This window comes from Silene latifolia, chromosome X (assembly GCF_048544455.1).
Source record: "Silene latifolia isolate original U9 population chromosome X, ASM4854445v1, whole genome shotgun sequence".
NCBI classification, from domain to species: Eukaryota; Viridiplantae; Streptophyta; class Magnoliopsida; order Caryophyllales; family Caryophyllaceae; genus Silene; species Silene latifolia.
This window is the reverse complement of record NC_133537.1, coordinates 183961445-183972854: the sequence shown is the minus strand read 5'-3', so window position 1 is coordinate 183972854 and position 11410 is coordinate 183961445. Positions and strand designations below refer to the sequence as shown.

Genomic DNA, 11410 nt, shown 5'->3' with positions numbered 1-11410 from the left:
TTAACTGCAAAACGATTGCACAGGCTTTAAGGTGTTGATCAAACTCATTTGAAAGATATTCGCCACCCCGATCTGAACGGAGTGCTTTAACCTTTCTACCCAGTTGGTTCTCAACCCTGTTCTGGTATTCCTTGAATTTCTCAAAGGACTCACTTTTATGCTTCATTAATTAGACATATCCGTATCTACTCAAATCGTCCGTGAAAGTGATAAAATATCTATAGCCATCTCTAGCGGGAATTGACATAGGTCCACAAACATCAGTATGTATGAGTCCTAATAGGTCACTAGCGCGCATTCCAACACCTTTGAAGGAAATTCGAGTCATTTTGCCAATGAGACATGATTGACACGTGCCATATGTAGAAAAATCGAATGCAGGAATAGTCCCATTATCGACGAGTTTCTTCACGCGTTTTTCATTTATGTGTCCCATTCGACAATGCCATAGATAGGTTTGATCTTTGTCACCAACCTTTAATTTCTTATTATTCACGTGTAATACTTCCGTGGTTTGATCTAAGATGTAAATTCCATTCATGGAAACTGCTTTTCCATAAATCATTTCATTAAAAGAGAAAATACAGCTATTATCCTTTATTGAAAATGCAAAACCGTCTTTAGCAAGTACGGAAACTGAAATACTTTTCTTAGACAAACTGGGTACATAGTAACAGTTATATAAAAATAACTCAAAACCACTAGGGAGTTGGATTACGTATGTTCCCTTCGAGACTGCAGCAACTCGTGCTCCATTCCCGACTCGCAGGTCCACATCACCCTTTTCGAGAGGTATGATGTTCTTTAGGTCCTACAAATGATTACACAGATGAGAACCACAACCAGTATCAAGTACCCTAGTTCCGAAACTTGCATGGTTAATCTCAATCATATGAATATAAGATGACATACCAACAGGAACGACGCGGCCTGCTTTAATGTCCTCACGGTACACGGGACAGTTCCTCCTCCAATGTCCAGTCTTATGACAATGGTGGCACTCAATGTCACCGCCCTTGCTCTTTGCCTTGCCCTGTGAGCCACTAGTCTCACCAGGCCCACTCTTACCGTTTCCTGGCTTCTTGAATTTTGGCTTACCTACAGTTAGGTCGCCTGGAGCTTTGCCCTTACCTTTACCCTTGTTGGAAATCGTGAGAGCATCCTGCTTCATGCTCTCACTCAATTTCATATCCTTCTCGGTCTGTACGAGAAGTGAGTGTAGCTCATGAGGACTTTTATTTAAGTCATTCATGTAGTAGTTCGCCCTAAAAAGGGCAAAACCATCATGAAGAGAATGAAGCATTCGGTCAATGACTGATGCGACCATAATTGGCGCATATTTAGCCCCCGAATTACCATTGTTTCTATGCTTTTTAGTGCCTATTTGGGTCATTTCTTATCTTTAGATCTTTGTTTTGCATATTCTTTGAGATTTTGATCCCTTGGTAGGAAAGGAGTAAGAATCTTGCATTTTCATGGCAAAACAAGGCTAAATTGATCATATTCAATGACCAAGCATCAAGGAGAGACAAGACTAGAAGGCCTTTGTACATAGCATAGTAGAAGAGCATTGTTGAGAAAAGGATCCTTGAGTCCCCAAGGAAATCCCCAAGGAATTCATGAAGAAAAGGGAAGAAAAAGAAGAAGGAAAGCTGCTGAGCTACAATCCGAACGGATTGTAGAGAATCCGTCCGTCCCCGCCATCCGAGCGTCCTCACCAGGAATCCGCTCGGATTGCCCATGCCCAGTCCGTGCGTCTTGTTCCTTGATCCGCTCGGATTGTCCATCCCAGTCCGGCCGTCCCGACTCCCACGGATCACAAAGACACAGTAGCTGATTTCGTTCTTCAAGCTACGAAATGGAGAAGCCCTTCTCTCGGACAATCCCGGAGGCTCCTTGCTCAACTTAAAAGTGTAATTACTAGTTTAGCCCTTAGTTAACCCTAATGCATCCTCCCTAATTCTCACTATAAATACCCCATTAGTCTAATTAGAGGAGCATGTTCTTCTTATCAATAATTAGTGTAGTTAATATCAATCAAATCTCTCTTCAATATTGTAATCAAATATTAATCAAGTTTTAATCCAAGTTTTAGTTCCTTAATCTCTCTCTTGTTCTTACTTTATTTTGGGTAATTGAAGATTATTTGGGTTATTATTGGGAGATTGACAACCTCTCAATCTAGGATTCAAGTACTTCTATTATTCTTGCTTTATTATTGGAATCATTAGTAGGTATAATCTCTTAATCCCTTTTTAATTATTGCTAATTACTTTCATTTATTCATCATGTTTCATTATGTTAGTATGATTGACAACCTTTCTAGCATGATCAATATGATAATGAGTGAGTAGTCTCTTAGCTAGGGTTTAATGGGTGATTAGGGGAAATCAACATGGGGAATGATTCATGCTTAAATTAATATGCTTTCATATCTTATTTGCTTGCTTGTTTTGATCTTAATGCATGCACATGTTATATTTGATGAAATGCTAAGCCTATGAATCCTTGCATTTACTATCATCTTCTATCCTTTCAACTTGACTTGTAAGACATAACCCAACTCGAGTCTTGTTAGATCATGCATGTGTTAAGTAGGGAAGATTAAGTCGACTTGTAGGTGTTGTACAATCCAAGAGATTCGGCTCCGGACCCAAACTTTCCTAGGATTGTAAGATATAACCCAACTCAATCCATCACAACAATAATTGCTTGCTTATAATTTGAGAACATGTTTGTATGATCATATCCCATGATTCCCCTATGAACCCATGACACCCTAGTGCTTTTAATCAATTGTTTACACCCTTATTTCATTTACCTTGATAGTTTATTTTCATTGCTATTTTAGTTTAGTAACCTTCTACATCAACCCAATTTGTGACACCCCTAGACACCGCTAGTTACAATAGAATCTTCATTTCAATACCCGTCCCTTGGGATCCGACCTTTACTTGCCTCTTTACTAATTGTAGAGTTGTTTGTGAAGTATAAATTGTGTTTTGTATCGACCATTGACCAACGACCACATATGCTTAATTGTGAACACCAAATGGCTTCGATCAAAAATGGCGCCGCTTTTGGGGACGGTGTTTAATTGATTTAAGATTTCTTTTATTGTTTTTAGTTGTGTCTTTTTCACCTTGGGGAAGTAAAACTCCTCAAGGATTGTCCTAATTGTTTTTGAGTTGTTTGATATTTTGCATGTCTAGAAGGATACAAAGAGATTTGTTACCTTTTGACCGTGAAATCGAAAGAACCTTGACGAATAATAGGAGACTTGTTAGGAGGAATTTGGGAGGTGTTGGTGAAGTTGTTCAACCCACTAGTGAGTTTGTCAATCCTTTCGCAATAGAAGGAGAAGAGAACCCATTAAACAATACCACACAAAATCCACCTACAATGCCTAAATTCTCGTCTCACTCTATACCCACCGAGGAGGATCTACCAAACGGTACTCCTACCCCACAACATCTTACCGGAAACTTTATTGCCAAGTCCGCCTTCATCCAACTAGTTGAGAGGAGCCAATTCGGGGGAATGCCTAGTGAGGACCCTCATTCTCATATGGAAACATTTTGTGATTATTGTGAAGCTATCTCTCAAACGGGCGTGACTCAAGACCAAATAAGATGGGTCTTATTTCCTTTTTCGTTAATCGGCACCGCAAAGAAATGGTTGAAGGGCCTTGATAAGGCCACCCTTGGAATAGATTCTTGGAAGAAGCTAGCTCTAGCTTTCTACAAAAAATTCTACCCACCGGAAAAGACCAATATGCTAAGAGCTCAAATTACGGGTTTTAAGCAAAGGGATGAAGAATCTTTGTATGAAGCTTGGGAGCGGTTCAAAGGTATTTGTCGCTCATGTCCTCACCATGGACTTAGCGAATGGTTTTTAGTGCAACAATTTTGGAATGGTTTATATGAAGATTCAAGGAACATTCTCAATATGGGATCAAATGGAATGTTCACCGAAGTTGATGACAATCAAACATGGAACAAGATTGAGGAAATGGCGGTCCATAATTCGCAATATAGTAGGCCTCGCAAGGCTACTAGAGGAAAGTATGAAGTGGACACCGTTACTCAATTGGGTGCTCAACTTAGTGCTCACATTGACACAATCAACTTGAAGTTTGAACAAGCTATGGCTAGACTTGAGGAAAGCTCAAAATCATCAAAGCACCATGTCAATGCCATGACGGCATCCTCATCAATCCCAAGCGGGATATGTGAGAATTGTGGAACCTTAGGTCATGACTCAAGTGAATGTAGGGGAACAACCGAGCAAGTCAATGCTTTCCAAGCTTACAAAAGCGGTACCCCTTATTCAAATTTTTACAATGAAAATACCAAATTCCATCCAAATCTCTCATACAAAAGCCAAAATGTCCAAAACCCTCAAACAACATACACTCCACCACCCATGAGAAATCAAAACCAAAGACCCTTTTTCAATCAAAACCAAGGTTACCAAAATCAAAATCCATACAATCACCACAATGACCAAAGTTTTGATGTCCAAAAAGCGGTCCTTCAAATGCAAAAGAATCAACAAGAATTTTTCACCCAAATGCAAAAAGATAGCCAAGCAAAAGACACCACCATCAACAACATTCTAGCTCACACCAAGATGTTGGAAACACAATTGACCCAACTAGCATCTTCGAGCTCACAAAGACAAAAGGGGCAATTACCACCTCAAGGTAATCCCCTAGACATGAAACGGTTAGTGCCATTCACTTGAGAAGTGGTACAAGGTATGAAGCACCGAAGGAGCAAGTTGAGGATGAAGTTGTGAGAGCTAGTGAGAATGAAGTTGTGGTGCAAAGTCCCAAAGAAGGGGAATCATCAAAAGAAGAAAGTTCAAAGAAAAATGAAGATAAAGCCAAAGAAAAGGAGCCCATTGTGATTAGACTTCCTTTTCCAAGTCGTCAAGCCAAGCCTAAATTTGATGATCAACTTGGAAAGTTCATGGAAATTGTGAAGAACTTAGAAGTCTCAATTCCTTTCACGGAATTAATCAATCACGTTCCGGCCTATGCAAAGTACATGAAAGATATCCTCACAAAGAAGAAGTCGATCCGGAAACTTGAGACTATCGCCTTCACTAAGGTGAGTAGTGCCATACTTCAAGGGAGTTCACCTCCAAAGTTAAAGGATCCGGAAGCTTCTCAATACCGTGTACCATTGGCGACACAACGATCAACAAAGCCTTATGTGATCTAGGGGCTAGTGTGAGTGTCATGCCATACTCGGTAAGTAAAAGGTTGGGAATGGGAGAGCTTAAATGTACCAATATCACTCTTCAAATGGCCGATAGATCGACGAAGACACCGCTAGGGATATGGGAAGATGTCCCCGTGCGAATCGGGAAGTTTTTCATCCCGGTGGACTTTGTCATTGTTGATATGGAGGAAGATTCCAACATTCCAATCATCTTAGGAAGACCTTTCCTACACACCGCGGGTGCGGTGATTGATGTGAAGCATGGAGAGCTCACTCTAGAAGTGGGAGATGAAAGCATAACTTTTAATCTTGACAAGACCATGAGAGCTCCTCGTTTGCATGAGCCATGTTTCATGATTGATCATTATAGCCGGAAAGATGAGAAGAAGAGATCGGAACTCCAATGGAGGAAGAAAGTTGAAGATGCTCCATTCAAAGAGCAAGTGAATTGTGACAAGGAGAGCTTGCAAAGCTCATCAAAATCAACCAAGGAAGAAGATGATGGCCTCATTGGCCAAAAGAAGAATTTGGGAGAGTTGTCTCCATCCAAGCAAGAGATTTTCAATGATCAACTCAATGAAGTTTGTGGTCTTTGGGACGACGAATTTGAAGGGATCTTTAATCCCTACATTGGGCATGCCATCGATCATGATCAACAACAAGAACCACGGTCTATTGAGGACCTCTACCATAACAATGAACAAGCTTTTAATTACTTCTTCGAGGTGTTGAGCAACATCAACAACACCTTGAACATGCCTCCTTGACATCTCATCAAGAATGAGAGTTTGGTGGAGTCCTCCCTAAACCACCATTTGTAAATATTTCTAACTCCCTAACTTACATTTAATTTTTGCATTGCATTTTTGTCATTTTTGGATTTATTTTTACTTTGATCAAAATAATTGTCATGAAAAGAGAGAAGTGAGGGAGGGACTAATGATTTTAATTGATGTGTAGTGCTCTACCTTAGTGTGGGGATGGCAATTGCCTAGGCTATTCATGCCTTAGTAGTGCCCCCACAATGAAGAACACAAGATTTGAAAGAAAGAAAGAAAGAATGATAAGGGAATGCGTTGGTGCACGGATGGAACTGAATCCGTGTACACAAGGACCAATCCGAGCGGATTCCTGAGAATCCGCCCGTCTGCAAAGGATCCGAGCGTCCTGCTGAGAAGACGCCCGTCTTGGGCGAGCTAAAACTGCGCAAAATTCTTGACTGTTGAAGAATCCGAGCGGATTCCTGGAAAGACGCCCGTCTCACAGAATCCGTCCGTCTTGTGGACAATCCGCCCGTCTTGCAGCTGAAGAAAAACAAAGAAAAATCTCTGGACAAGAATCCGTCCGTCTCAAGTGAAATCCGCCCGTCTCGTCTCAAGTGAGAATCCGAACGGATTCCCCATCCGCCCGTCTCTAGGCGGGATTTTTGAAAATTTGAAGTCAGAAGAATCCGAGCGGATTGCGCCTAATCCGCACGGATTGTCCCTGCGTCCTAACAATGTCGAGTTCTTTAAATACCCACCCCACCTTCATTCATTCATTCATTCACTCATAAACACTACCCATACCACCAAAACCCTCATCCTCCCCATCTCAAAAACAAAAACCCTCAACAAAACTCACCAAAATCAAATCAAACCATCTTTCAAATAACAAATCAATCACTCCATCTTCATTAATAATCAAAACCAAGACCAAAATCTTCACCTTTGAATTGATTTTTGTTCTCATAAAGGCAAAGCCTTTCACTTTCAAAATCGATTTGGGCATTCTACAAATTGAAGATTTTTGATCTTTCTCTTGGTTAGCTCATCAAATGGCAAGAACAAAGGGAGCAACAAAGGCAAAGGCAACAAAGGCACCAAAGACTACAACTCTCTCTCAAAGGCAAAAAGCTCTACAAATGAAGAAAGCTTTGGCAATGGTGGTATCAACACCAAACTTGGAAGTGCAACAACCTCAACAAATTTCTATGGAAGCATCACCCTCTACTCCGGTAATTAATCAACTCTTGCATTACCCGGAGGTAACATTCATTTCCGACTCCCATAGAAATACATTTGTCAAGTTTGCTATGAAACAAATTCAATCCACAAAATTCATATGCCAAGATGCTTTAGAGAAGTTGGGTATTCTTGAACAAACAAGAGTCTTTTTCAATGCCATGGGTTTAAAGAAATTGTTTGAAATGGAGGAAGTAACATACCCCTCCCTTGTCTTGGAATTCTTAAGTTCCTTGAAAGTGACAAAAGTTGAGAATAGGGAAAATATTGAGTTTCGTCTAGCTAACACTAGTAGACGCATTTCCTTTCCTAATTGGGTGCAATTTTGGGTCTTAGCGATGAACATAAATTCTATAAGCAATATGGGAAGTATGATCCCGAGCCTCTTTGGGAGGCAATCTCCGGGAAGAAATTTGAAGATTTTAAAGCTTGTCGTGCTCCTTTGGTCCATCATCCGGGCATAAGAATATGGCACAAAGTTGTGGGAAATACCATAATTGCTAGAAAAGACACCAATCATTTCACGGGACTCGATTTTATTCTCCTTGAATCAACTTTGAATATTGGAAGAATTCACACCAAGCCTTACAATTCTTTGAGGCTATTGGTTGATAGATGGCTCCATATAGATAGTGGGAAGAAGGGTCAAACCGTAATTGTTAATGGCGGCCTTGTCACGGTCCTAGCCAAGCACTTTGATCCTAATTTCAATAAGGATAGCAAGTACAAGGCTAAGGATGGTGGCCATCTCATTGATATGTCCACCTTGATTAACAAGTTTAAGTGGGTTGTTCACAATTCCCTTGATACCAAGTATGGGTGGCTTACAAGTGAGGCTCGATCATTCACTTTACCCGCAAAGATTTGCCGTCTTAGTGTCCACCGGACCAACTATTTACTTCCCCTATCCGAAGAAGCCGAGTACATCATTCAACAACAAAAGGGTAATCATGAAACCCCCTCCTCTTCCATTGTTATACCACCTTACCCCTATGATTATGAAGAGTTCAAACCACAAGGAGTTGAAATTGGGAAAGACTATGTAACTCTTCTAATGCAAGCCATGCACAAGCAAGCTCATGAAGATCGGAAGAATGCTTATTTAGCTCAATATCCTCCCCTCCTACATCTAGCTAGGCAAGGACTCCTTGATCCATCTTGTCCTTTGCCTAGTTGGGCGGATAGAGAAGCCTTGTTTCCGGGTGCATCTAGGGACGTGGTGGAAGACAATGAGGTTGTTGGAAATGATGAGGAGATTGATGATAATATTGAGGAAGAAGCAAGTGGAGATGAAGAAAGAGACGGTGAAGGTGGTGAAGAAAATGATGAGGAAGATGATGATGAAGAAAGCAAAGAAGAAAGTGCCAAGGAAAGTGGCAATGTGACCACTTCTCATGAGGGAAGTGGTGATGATAGTAGCATGATGGAAGACTAGCCTTGGAGATTCCTACTCTCCCACGGTTTGTCTATATCTCTTTGTATTTTATTTTCATTTTGATCATTGTTGGTTTAGTCCTAGCAACATCAAAGGACTCACACCTCGGTTCCTTTGAGGTGTTCTTTATTGTTCCCACTTTTGTAAAATCCAAAATGACAATCTAGTCTCATGCATAGCATTGCATGTGCATGAACTCCCCCATGCTTTGACATTAGCAATAGTGTCTTGCTTGGTTTGGGGAAGTTAATGCATACGCAACGGGAGGTAATTTAAATTATCCTCTCCGTCATAACAAAAACCATGCATCATGTAGTATAGCTTAGTGTAGAATTGCATTTAGCATAGAAATCATGCATCATTCTTTGCATAATTTCCATCATTTTGGCCATTGAGGACAATGCCCATATTAGTGTGGGGATGGGAATTCTAACTCTTAACTTTTATTCAAAAACCATAAAAATTGAAAAATTTCAAAAATCATAAAAATTTGAAAAATTGAAAAAAAACCAAAAACAAGTTCATTTCCTTTGTATATATTGTCTTGTATATATTATGTTTGTTTCGTCCTTGTTCACTTTGATTGACTACGCCACATCCGAGACATGAGGATATTGAAGACCGCATGGTATGATCTTTCCAATCTCCTTTTTCCTCTTTATGTTAATGACTATATGGCTTTATTTTGATTGATGCGGTAAAACAATGTGAACTTAGGACTTGCATTTAGATTATATGTCATATTAGTTGGTAGAATCATTTGCATTAGGATGTTTATATGTTAGTTGCATCATGGCATGTAGTTTGCATGTTAGAAAAATTTTGCGAAACCGTCTACTTGGGAAGCTTGACAAGTGTATATAGGCCCTAGTAGATGCTTTTTATTCTTAAGACTTTGCTTGTTAGAATGCTTGTAAAACACCCTAGGATGTGTCATGCTAGTATCCTTTGACCCATGGTTTAAGGCCTAGTCAAGAGTACCTTGTGGTGTGATAACTCCTTGGCTACCGTTTATTCCAAGGTGACCCTTGAAACCATGCATACTTCTATCATTCATCCATATTCTACCATACATTTTTGTCATCAAAGGGAATGCGCACAAAAAAAAAAAAAAAGAAATTGATTTGAGTTCAAAGAAATGAAAAGTGAAAGAAAGTTTGCAAAAATGCATCAAATGAAAAGAGGGGCAAAAATAAACTCCTAAAGCTTCAAAAATAAGGCACCCTCGTTACTAATTGGGGTGACTTTGAAAATGTTCAAAAAGAAAATGCAAAAAGTTGTCAAGTATTGAAATGCCAAAAATCAAAAAGAAATGGCAAGAAAGTGTTCTCAAAAAGTCAAATGCCAAAGAAATTTGGGGGGAAAAACAAAAACAAAAGCAAACTCCCAAAAGTGAAACTCAAATATCTATCGATCCCTTTATCCATCGTATCCATTTTTGTGCATGGTAGAGAGGGGACGACCCTTCTTCTTGTCTAGGCAAGAGGGGGAATTCCGCGATCCTCCAGTGTTTCTAACACCATAGGGAGTCTATTCTTGACAAAAGCATTTAACGATTGAGGACAAAGGTACCCTAGCTTGACACAACTTGGAGGTGATTTATTGGTATCCTTCTAGGCTTAGTAGTTTGAACAAATTGCATCTACGAAGGATTGTGCACCCTTGAATTGCTTCCCTTGTAGATAATTTCCGCCACTTAGATGAGGAAAGTGGCTATTCTTTTTGTAGATGCATCCATTATGTGATTTTGTGTGCTTAATGTTTGGATGTGTCGCCATTTTGGCAAGACCCACCTTGCCTTGCAAGAAGGCATCCTACCTCATGGTTGTCTTGTTGTGAGTTGAAGGGGCGGAGTGAGACCCGCTAATTGTCTCATATCGGCTATTATTATTAGGTTAGGTTAGTATTGGTCCTAGTCTTTGTCACCTCTTTACTCGGGACGAGCAAAGGTTCGGTTTGGGGATATTTGATGCGACCATAATTGGCGCATATTTAGCCCCCGAATTACCATTGTTTCTATGCTTTTTAGTGCCTATTTGGGTCATTTCTTATCTTTAGATCTTTGTTTTGCATATTCTTTGAGATTTTGATCCCTTGGTAGGAAAGGAGTAAGAATCTTGCATTTTCATGGCAAAACAAGGCTAAATTGATCATATTCAATGACCAAGCATCAAGGAGAGACAAGACTAGAAGGCCTTTGTACATAGCATAGTAGAAGAGCATTGTTGAGAAAAGGATCCTTGAGTCCCCAAGGAAATCCCCAAGGAATTCATGAAGAAAAGGGAAGAAAAAGAAGAAGGAAAGCTGCTGAGCTACAATCCGAACGGATTGTAGAGAATCCGTCCGTCCCCGCCAGTCCGAGCGTCCTCACCAGGAATCCGCTCGGATTGCCCATGCCCAGTCCGTGCGTCTTGTTCCTTGATCCGCTCGGATTGTCCATCCCAGATCCGGCCGTCCCGACTCCCAGCCGCACGGATCACAAAGACAAATACAGTAGCTGTTTCTTCTTCAAGCTTCTACGAAATGAAGAAGCCCTTCTCTCGGACAATCCCGGAGGCTCCTTGCTCAACTTAAAAAGTGTAATTACTAGTTTAGCCCTTAGTTAACCCTAATGCATCCTCCCTAATTCTCACTATAAATACCCCATTAGTCTAATTAGAGGAGCATGTTCTTCTTATCAATAATTAGTGTAGTTAATATCAATCAAATCTCTCTTCAATATTGTAATCAAATATTAATCAAGT

The 11410-nt window shown here is 40.3% G+C and overlaps 1 non-coding gene across 1 annotated transcript; it reads right to left on the bottom strand.

Moving 5' to 3' along the window:
• Positions 1-3774: 3774 nt before the first annotated feature.
• Positions 3775-3881, bottom strand: LOC141625989 (small nucleolar RNA R71). Its single transcript, XR_012535725.1, has one exon. It is a non-coding gene; the product is annotated as a small nucleolar RNA R71 (small nucleolar RNA).
• Positions 3882-11410: the final 7529 nt, after the last annotated feature.